The sequence below is a fragment of the Drosophila obscura genome, unplaced genomic scaffold (genome assembly GCF_018151105.1).
Source record: "Drosophila obscura isolate BZ-5 IFL unplaced genomic scaffold, ASM1815110v1 contig_17, whole genome shotgun sequence".
In the NCBI taxonomy this organism is placed as follows: domain Eukaryota; kingdom Metazoa; phylum Arthropoda; class Insecta; order Diptera; family Drosophilidae; genus Drosophila; species Drosophila obscura.
In genome coordinates, this window is record NW_024542757.1 from 2,684,549 (window position 1) to 2,694,926 (window position 10,378).

At 42.0% G+C, this 10,378-nt stretch overlaps 1 protein-coding gene across 4 annotated transcripts in view; it reads right to left on the reverse strand.

The window, feature by feature from the left end:
* LOC111080135 (alpha-protein kinase 1) overlaps positions 1–10,149 on the reverse strand; it is a 66,521-nt gene extending 56,372 nt beyond the window's left edge. For all 4 annotated transcript variants that reach the window (XM_022375595.2, XM_022375594.2, XM_022375593.2 and 1 more), the window contains exon 1: positions 9,594–10,149. The gene's annotated coding sequence lies outside the window, so the exon portion shown is untranslated. The remainder of the gene's footprint in view (positions 1–9,593) is intronic.
* Positions 10,150–10,378: the final 229 nt, after the last annotated feature.

Sequence of the window (10,378 nt, forward strand, 5' to 3'; positions counted from 1 at the left end):
AGTGGAAAAACGAATGGGGTTTCCCCCTTCGAAAATACGAAGCGTTGTTCATTTGATTACCCTCTCAAATTTATTGTCTCTTTGATAGGGCCCCTGCCAATAGCTCTTTGTACTTGAGTTTCTGCCAAGAGCAAAGCAAATGTAAATTAGAAGAAATGAAGAAGCAAACCGTGCACAGTTTAGTTTAATTTATTTATATTTTTTACTATGAGTTTTTAACAGTTTTTAAATGCAGTTTTTCTCATTTGTTTTCTTCGTTTCGCGAAACGTTTATCCGTTTATCTAAAACTCTATAATTCATGAGCTTTATCTGACTGGGGAAATCCACAGTGAATTCCTATCTGACACATGTCCCCACTCCATGGGCCCCACTGTACTATTCTGTCGCTCCGTTCGTCTGTTGTTCTGTTTTTGTCAGTCAATGGAAAATTGATCAGAAATTATTGCCAATTGAGCGCCAAAATCGCTCACATACGACTCACAACTGTCCATGTATTGGTCGGTCGTGTATCCATGTGTGTCTGTGTGTGAACACTGAAATTTGCGCTCATTTAGGCTCATAAATTGCAGTCAAGACATGGATATATGTACGAGCAGACAACAAGCAGATAGGGGAACAGAGTGAGAAAGAGAAGGAGAATTGAGCCAACAAAAAGCGCTGCCTTTGGCATTCCTTTGCCAATAGAAATCTCGGTTTTGTTTGGCGTTTGGTTTTACCTACCAAATGTATCTGTATCTGTGGCTGTTACCATTTATTAATTATACCAGTTACCGGTGGGGGACTGGGGTACCGCTGGGGCACTAGTGGCCTGAGTCGTGCCTCTCTGTGGCATTTATTCTGTGGCGCTGCCTTGCATTTGTAATTATGCTAAATTACATATGCAAGTGTTGATGCCGGTAATGAAAAGTCGGTCGGAAAAGGCTTTGGATTGGCTGCAATTGCAATTGCAATTACACACACACACACACACACACATACACACACCTAGATACTAGTTTACGCATTGTGCTGCAGCCTATAGCTCTTTAGCTCGATCTATAATTGCCTGTAATAACGTCGGGCCTCATTTAGATAACTTATTCCTAGGCCCTAATCTCAAAGAGTACCTGCCTGAATGGTCTGAACGGGAGATGTGGCAGGGTCTGGGGCAGGGGCAAGGCGAAGCCAAGTTCATTCCCAACATGGCAGCAGATATTGCTCAAAGGCCGCACGGCACGGCACACACACTCGCGGCGAAAGAGAGAGAGAGTGGAGTCGACGCGTAACAGAAGCTCAGCAAGTGGCAGAAGCAGACACAAAACAACCTGCCACAACGTTAGTCGCCCGGCTCTGACTCTGGCTGTGACGTCACGTACATATGTATCTCGGAAATGATGCGCGAAGCAAAAAACGTAGCAACAACCACAACAATCATGACGCTGCCAGCTTATAAAGTTGTTAAAGTCACAGCCTCTGCGAAGCGTTGTCTTGGCCATGGCCAAGGCATTGGCAGCAGCACACAACCACCACGATGAGAGGCAGCAGAGGAAACCATACTTGAGCCAAAACAATAAAAAAAAACAAACAAAAAACGTCTGAATCAACAGGCAGCGACAGCGACAGCCACAACGACAACGACAGGCGGCGCCTCCATTCTGGCTAACAGCAGCAGGCGCTCAGCATTCGAAGAGCAGCTGCCACACGCCGCGGCAGAGCGAAAAGCGTGCGCGTCGTCTGGGCCGGAAAAAAGCTCACACAAAGAAAAGCCCAAGAGAAAACCCCACACTCCTCCCCACGGAGACAAGACGAAATGAGCATTGAATGGGAGGAGGAGGGGCCTACAGATTTGAGCCAAAATCAAATGTTTATTAAAAATCGAACGAAATGAAGTTCATATATCTTTGAAATACACTTCCTAGAGTCGATAATAGACTGAAATCAATCGTTAACCTTCTCTCAACACCTCCGTCCACTTTCCAGCAACACATTCTTGACCTTCAGTTGAAGTTTCAGTCAAAAGCGTTGGCCACCTGGAAAAGTCACCTCAAATGGCAACTTCAGGTCGCCATTCCACTTGGCTCTCCCCACCTAAGCGGGCCATTAGAAGCACTTAAACGCCCATGCCACAAGACCCAGCCACAACTACAGCCACCCACCCACACACTCTATTTCCCTCTTGCTCCCATTTAGAAAAGGAAAAACTCTATTAGAAACACCCACTAAAAGAAAAATTACAGACACTTGGCAGACACCCGGCAAAGAGGCAGCAGAAAACACACACAAAAAAAAAAAAGAGAGAGAAGGAAACAAACGGAGGAGGAGAACAGATTTTTACCTTTGCTGCCTTTTCAACTTTGGGGAAATCTTTTTAGGTAAATACTCGTATTCGTACAACAAGTGAAAGAAGAGGGGGGAAACGTTGGTGAGGAGGGCTAACGTGTGTTGATGTTTTAACATATAATTTCGTCAGACGGGTCTTAAAAAAATAGGATTAACTAACAATGAACAAGATACCCTTTAAGATCAGATATACAAATGTGCGTTGTGATACTGACTTCTATTATAATAGATAATAATAATAAAAATAATTATTGTTTAACTAGAAGTTAACTAGAGTTTAACTAGAAGTTAACTAGAATTTAACTATAATTCTTTAACGAATTCTTTAGGGGATTCTCAGCAGAAGACTTTGCAGCGACAGATGAAGAAATAAATATTATCATCTCACCAGTGGAGAGCAAACAAATGATCAAAAATGAATGTACCTCTCTATAAGGGAATTCGAAAAAAGGCAAGAAAAATAAGGAAGCGGAGTAAAGTGTGGCACACTTACAGCAGAGTGGAATGGACGGGTGGCCTGGATGTATGCATGGATGGATGGATGGATGGATGGATGGATGGGAGGGTTCAACAGGTTGCTTCTGTCGACATCCTCAGAAAACTTCCTTTTTTCTATGTGTGTGACTGTGTCTGTGCCTGTGTATTTGTGTGAGTGTATGAGTGTGCTTTGGCCCTTTTTGTGAATGAGAGCTCATAAAACGTTTTTCTTTTCACATCGTACGGGTGTTGATGTCGTCATCGTAGTCGTTGTCGTTGTGTCGCTCGTTGGTTGTCCGTCCGTCCGTCGGTCCGTCTGGCGGCGTCCCTTTTTCCAGAATGAGACTGGAGACTGGCGTGCGCCCCAAGTTGCTCTTTAGTTTTCAATTTTTTGCTTTCAACAAGCAGCAACAGCAAAGCAGTCCCCAACTCCAGCACAGCACAGTATCTGCTTTGGCTTTTGTGCCACGTTTGGGACTTGGACTGGGACTTGAAGTGGGACATGGACTGAGGATTGGAGGGGTGTGGAAAGTGGGTAGTGGGGTCTGTGGACCTTTGATAGCCTGTGCCCAAGGTCCCAGTTCGCTGCTTATTTTGATTAAGTGCGAAACAATTAAGGCGGCTACTAGCTGCTGCTGTAGTCAATCGTGGTCCTAGAACGGAACGGCACCAAAAAGGGAGTGTGGGTGGCTTTCGAGTGACCAACACACAGCTGGTCGGGGTCACCTAAACAAACTGTTTGTGGTTCTTCGGCCAAGCGGTGACTATGGTGGCTATGATTTTTGGGTTGTGGTGAGTGTTGGGAGACCAGAAAAAGGGAGTACAGGGTATGCAGATTGTGAAGAGTGGTGAAGAGATCATCCAATTCGAGAGTGCCAGAGAAAATACTTATCAAAAGTATTTAGAATCATCAGGCGCAAAGAAGCTGCCAAACCCAACAGATTTTCCTGGTCTTATCACACTTTGGAGTTACCATGAACCACCCGCACATGATTCCTTACAAGCCACAATCCACACCTCCTGCCCCCTGCCCCTTCCAGAAAAGCCCGCAAACTGCTTAGCTACTTTGGCCATAAAAATATAACACCTGCTTATCTCCATTGCCACACACCATTGCCAACCCCCTTTGAGAGCAACAGCAAGGCCACATGCCCCAAAGCAACCGAAAATCATTTCTCAAAACAGGAGCAATAGAAAGGGGCGGGGGTGTGTGCGGAGGGGTGGTTGAATGGTAGCACTGACCTAACTCCATCCGGAAAAATGCTTGAGCAGAACAGAAATACCGTAAAAACACTTTTACGAAATTCCTCGACGCCTGGTAGACCAGAGATGGGGCGTAAAATCAACCCCAGTGCCAAAAAAAAAAAAGAAACCAAACAAAGTGAAAACCAAAGCAAAGTTTTGGGGAGGAAATGTAGACGTTGCCTGCCCCTGCCAGTCTGCCACATCCTCCTGCTCCATAGGAATCTTTATAAACATTTAACGGATTTTCTCGGGGAGGCGTTAGTCGTTTTACATGCATTATCCTGGCCAAAAAAAAGTGTTGACATTAAAATAATAATTTTAATTGCCTCAAAAAACACAAAAGTCCATTGTGAACCCCCTGGAACAAGGATGCAGGACTCCAGAGGACTCGTACTCATACACTCGTATGTGTGGGGGTCTATTTAAACACAAAGGGTAATTAACATTTTTCTTTTCGGCGCGAGACCCAACCCGGAGCTTTCCCTGGAAGGATAAGCAGCTTGTTTAGTCCTGGGCCAAAGTCAAATGAGCAAAAAAAAAGGCGACAGAAAAAAGGACCTGCCACACACACACACATTACGTGGGTTAGGATTTGGATACGAGTTCGGGTTCGTGTTCCTTTTTTGCGGTTTTTGCATTTGGTTTAACTTAACCGTTAAGTACCCTCTCCCTCTGCAAAGCCGCGCAACCCCTTGGGGCAGCTTCTTGGGCGGATTCAGTCCGACGTCCGACCGCCTTTCAACACCTTCAACAAAGCGTGAATTAAGTGCTCGAGATTTTCTACACTTAATACAACTGCCCCATGCCCATGCCCATGCCCATGCCCCTGCCACACTGCTGCGGCTGCTATCCCATTCAACATGTGGCTGGGCCGAGTTCTGCCACTCTTCTTACGCTTCCCAGTTAATTGCACAATTAGCTGGTTTTTGTGGAACATCTGGACAACTGTGTCGCGTCTCATTAACTCTGATCTGACGACTGCCCCTCGTGTCCACAGTGAGAACGGCGCCGGGTTGGAGAGTGCGGAGACATTTTTAATTGCATTTAATCAACAAAAATTAAACGAAATACACTAAAACATGATATAAAATTAGCAGAAGTTAAAGCGAACAAATTCCTGAAATAAGCGAAAGAAATTCCATCATTGCTTTGATCAATTTGGGGTTAATTTATATAACTGAAAATGTGATAAAAAATTCGAGTAACATTTTACTTGGATAATCAGCTAAAACATCAAATAGGAATTGGCTTACACTGGCCATCCATTGAAATGGCAGGGGAGTCTGAAGAACAACTTGATCTTCCAATATTTCTAACCCCATTCGTCTCTGAAGATAATTACCCAAGCACGACACACTTACATTTACACTTTATTTATCGTTTGTATCTTTGACAATCCATACATCCATCCATCAAGCATGATTGGACCTGTAGAACTACCCCCGAAACTGTAGGCTTTACATCTTCTGCGATGCACGCAACGTACTAGTACGAGGCACTGTTTTTAATTGCTAATTGAGCAAAATACTTTATGGAATAGAATTAATTATGGTTTCATGTTTTTGGGCACCACAAAAATTCAACTTATTTCAGTTTGTTTCTCTCTTTTTCTCTGAATGTCTCACGCGAAAGCATAAATTGTTTAATTACTAATTAAGAATAGGAAACGGCAATATGGCTATGTGGCAGGGGCAGTAGCAGTAGCAGCAAACGATAAATGTACAATAATGAATTAGAAGGCGAATCGAAGGCATCTGAGACATTATTTTGCCAGAGAGGTTCGTTCTCATTTTAGCGTGTGACAATTCGCATTAATTACGAGAAATGCTCCAAAAAAGAACCCATTAAATGTGGAGGGGAATGATACCCAGAGGGGTACTGGGGCGCACTTTCATTTCGCCACAGCCGGGGGATCCCCATTCCCTTTTCCGAGCTGCCGTTGCCCCACTTGGCGTGTTTTAGGCTGCTGCTGCTGCTGCTGCTGCTTGGACACTTGTGACATTTTCTTAATTGAAATGATGCGCGTTCGTTGATAAAATTTCGTTGCCTCCTATATAGCATTCCCCTCTACACAGATACATATACATACATACATTTGTATCTGTATCTTCTCTTTGTATATAGTATTTCTGTGGACCACTCTCTTTGCACGTTTTTGTTGATGATGATTATTATTACTCTTCATTATTGTCCATTATTAAATGAGCCAGTATCTCCGTCGCTATCTATCTCGCTCCTCTCTCTTTCTCTCACTTGCGTGCCGATCAGTTTTTGTGTAGGCTTTGTGGCATGTGCGGCATGCAAGTTTTTGGTGGCCTGAAAAAAGAGTCAAAGAATATGACACGATCATCTCCAAATGGAAACACTCGTAAATGTAGGAATAATTCCGCATTTCGAATTTTCCTTTGTAATGAAATTGAAAGAAATAATACGGTTGAAATAGATATTTAAGATAGTTTTAATATAAGAAAAAAGCAAAGATCATGTTTTTCATTATCGAAAACTATGACAAAGAATCAGATTTATGGATACATATATGTACAATACGAAAAATATACAAATGTACAAAATATGTGTCGATCAAATTATATATTTATAAATAAACAGAGCGTGTTTACATTTTGAGATTAATTTTGCCATTAAAGAAATAATATATCTGTGTAATTGCATAGCAGAAAAAATGCATAAATGCATACTAAATAAAAATAATTGATATTAGCCATTCTGAAATCCAAATTTAAAATTTTATGTGCACAACAAAATTTATCAAGATAAAAAAATACCAGTTCCAACTTATAAAAAGGCAAAGCAAAGCATATATGCATTAAAGTTATTTTCCACAAGTTACCATTCAGTCATTCGATGGCACGTTTCCTTTGCCGCCAACTAGTTTCTAATTTCAGCAAATGATTTTCTTTTGATTTGCCTGCTGGTCCTTCTAATATCATTAAATTTTCGATGGCATTTTGCCTTTCACAGAGACGTTCAAACGTACTCGTACTTCTCCCCGCACTGCAGTGCTCCTTCCTGCCTCCATTATGGCCATAAATGTGCAGTTAAATGTGTTGCACAAGTTGCAAATTGGCCACACATCAAAAACCGAGAGGCATAGAGAGAGAGATAGAGAGAAATCCTTTCAAGACGAATGTTTTGAGTGTCCGCCTTCTCCGGATCTCCCCAGATTTACAGAATGCCGAATGCATTTATGGGGCATAAGTATTACTTTAATTATTCCTAATTAAAAGGCCGCCTACCTGGGGGCGTGGTCATGCAGCTGCAGCTGCAGCTTGTCCGAGTACATGTCCCGGCGGCACATAATTAAGCATTTTGCCGTTGCCGATTCTCCTTTTTTTTTTTAAACAATTTTTACGATTTCTTTGCCTACGTAAAGAGTGACAACGTGACGCGCAACAAACCAAGAGAGAGGGACATACAACGGGGGAAGTGCAATTTGCCGCCGGCTTTTGGTTATTTTTAAGGCTTGTTTGCCGCTGCATTTTATGCATTTTTATGCGTTCCCCATCCGTTTGTCATAAAAAAAGAAACTCAAGAGAGAGAGAGAGACAAACACTCGTAGACATTCTTAATTTATAAATTAATATCTAATCATTTTCGTGGTTGTTTTTCCATTTTCACAACTACTTATTTTTCGCATTAAAAGTTGTCGCAATGCGAATTTAATGGATTTCTCTGATGTGCGGAAGATCTGCCACTCACTCAAAATGAAGCATTTAAATGGACATCAGACATCATATATGTAGGCAATGCAGAGGGGTGTGGAGATGGAAATTATACCCAAAACTCATGGAATCTTAAAGCTAATTGTATTTGAAGTCAGAAAGAATAAACTAAATTCAGAAAACAAAAGCCGTCGTCTTTTTCTAAGTCATTAAAATATGTCTCCAACGAGACTGATGAAAGGTTATTATAGATACTTAATAGATAAGTTAGTTAAGACTTAGTTTTTTTTATTCCGCTTAGCGCAGAAAGATTAGAAAGATTCCCAGACCAAAGAAGATTTTTCTTAGTCTTTATATAAAATAATTTACGCAAATTTATTCATAAGCTTTACGCAAATTATAAACTAATTCTAAATAATCTTAAATAGTCTATAATTTTCCACTGACTGAGCCAACGTATCCACTGAATTTTCTTAGAAAATCTATGGAAAACAAGGATCACCAGCTTCCATTCGGCTTCCTTTGAACAAAGTTACCAGAACTTATAAGCTCCTTGAAAATATCTATACAATCTGCATTTACGGGCAGTAATTACACGGCTATAACAAGCCGTGGAGAACAAGTGGCAGGCAGCACACCACACCGTAGAACCGTCGAAAAGTCTCTGGCTGGCAACGACAATGAAAAGAGAATCAACAAAGAGACTAAACTCTGTATTAATTTGCAATTAATGCAGCTAATTATATTTAATTAAATGAGCGAGTCGAGCGGCAGGGCTAACAATGCACCGCACTGAGATACAGATACAGGCCCCGTGGCAGGGGCAAAAGGGGTTCAACTGCTCGTAGAACCTGTGTACTGTTCAGTGGTGGCACTGGGAAAAATGTATCGCGCAGGTTGGTCTGACTTTGAAATGAAACTGATTATTACAATTGTTGCTATTGCTACTGCCGCTATTTGTTGCTGTGAATTGTACGGTGCAGCTACTGCTGCTGCTGCTTATTGTATCTCATAGATACGTAGATACGCTTACACGCTTATTTTTTTGCACAAAAATGACACTGAGCCGCCGCAAGGCAATTGTAATAGATTTTTCGTAATTTTTTCGTGGGGTGGCATTAAACTGTTTATGTGTAGAGTTTCATTCTGATTTAATTTCAGTCGCGTATCTGGGAGATACGCCTGTCGCCTGCTGCCGCAGCTCATTGTTGCAAATTGCCATCCAGCGCTGTCCAGTGCCGCATTATTAGTATTTATTGTATTACGAGTACATTTCGTTTTATTATTAGAACGAGGCGACTATTTTCGAGTGGCACTCGCACGTACAAAATATTTGTGAATCTGTGCTTGCCTCCAGATCCGACGATAATGATGATGCTCATTTTTCATGCTACTTCTGATCGTAATTAACGTTAATTAAAGTTATTAACCGCCAGCGTTGAAGGCGCATCTGTTTATTGGTTGCACTGTTGCAGCATTAGGAATATTACCATGTCAAGGTTCGAGATTTACATAAAAATTGCATTTGGATGATGCGAACAATATCGAATCGGATTCGGAATCGCGCGTGAAGTGCGTGAGAGGCTTTGGTTGGGTTTTTTTTTTTTTGCCTGTGCTTTTAAGAGCAGAATGGGAACTTAATGAACTTTGAAGATGATTATGGGGCCATCAAAATTTGTTGAATTATAATGTTTCTATTAAGATTACGGCAAGCACTTCCTCTTTGATTGTCTTTCATCACTTTTACATATAGAAACATTAATATAAATCCTAAAATACTCAAGTTTAAACCAATTACAAGACCCAAAAGTATGCTAGAAGTTGAACAGAATATTCAGGAATTCAAGAGATAATATGATAATATTATTTACCGTTTTATTTTAGTGTTCTTCAAGTAGCAGTAGCAAAGTTGATTTTATTTTCTGGATTTCCCGAAAATGGTTCACAATTTTCTTTAGAGATTCTTTAGATATTTAGTCACAATCCAAATCCCAAGCATCCATTAGATAACAATTCATTAAGAGTATCTTCGGGAAGATGGCTATCACACACACATACACAGAGACACACACAAACACAGAGACCAGAGTCAAGATCAACTAAGGATCGTCTGCCACACACGCGACGTTGCAACGTTTCAAGCCGGGGCGCGATGCCTTTGAGGCGCGCGCGTAAAGTGAGGAAAATATCTCGAATCTCAAACGCGGATCTCGGAATTTCGGAATCTCTCAAGTGTTGGACACCGTTGCGCTGCAGTTGCATCTATTGAATGCTGCAGATAGTATTTCATGGCACGCGCTGCTCTCCAGAGTGCAGTTGTGTGTGGGAGAGAGAGTGTATGTTGATTTTTGTTTGGTTCTTGCTTCCACGCGCCGTCCGCTTTCGTCGTCGTGCAACGTCGTCCACAGCAGACTGAATGAACGTGCGGCGCACCAGACGGGCGCTTGGACCCCCAGCAATCATCAGCATAAGTAGTCGTCGAGTCGAATCGAATCGAGTCGAATCGTGTCGTCGCGTGGAACGGTCGGTTCGGGCCAGTCAGTCGACGAGTGCAACTTACGAGAAACAAAACACGAGCAAACAAGACCGTTCTTGCCGAAGCGCAAGCCGAATCATGTCCCCCCAAGCAACTGCAGGAGCAAGCGAGAGCGAGAGA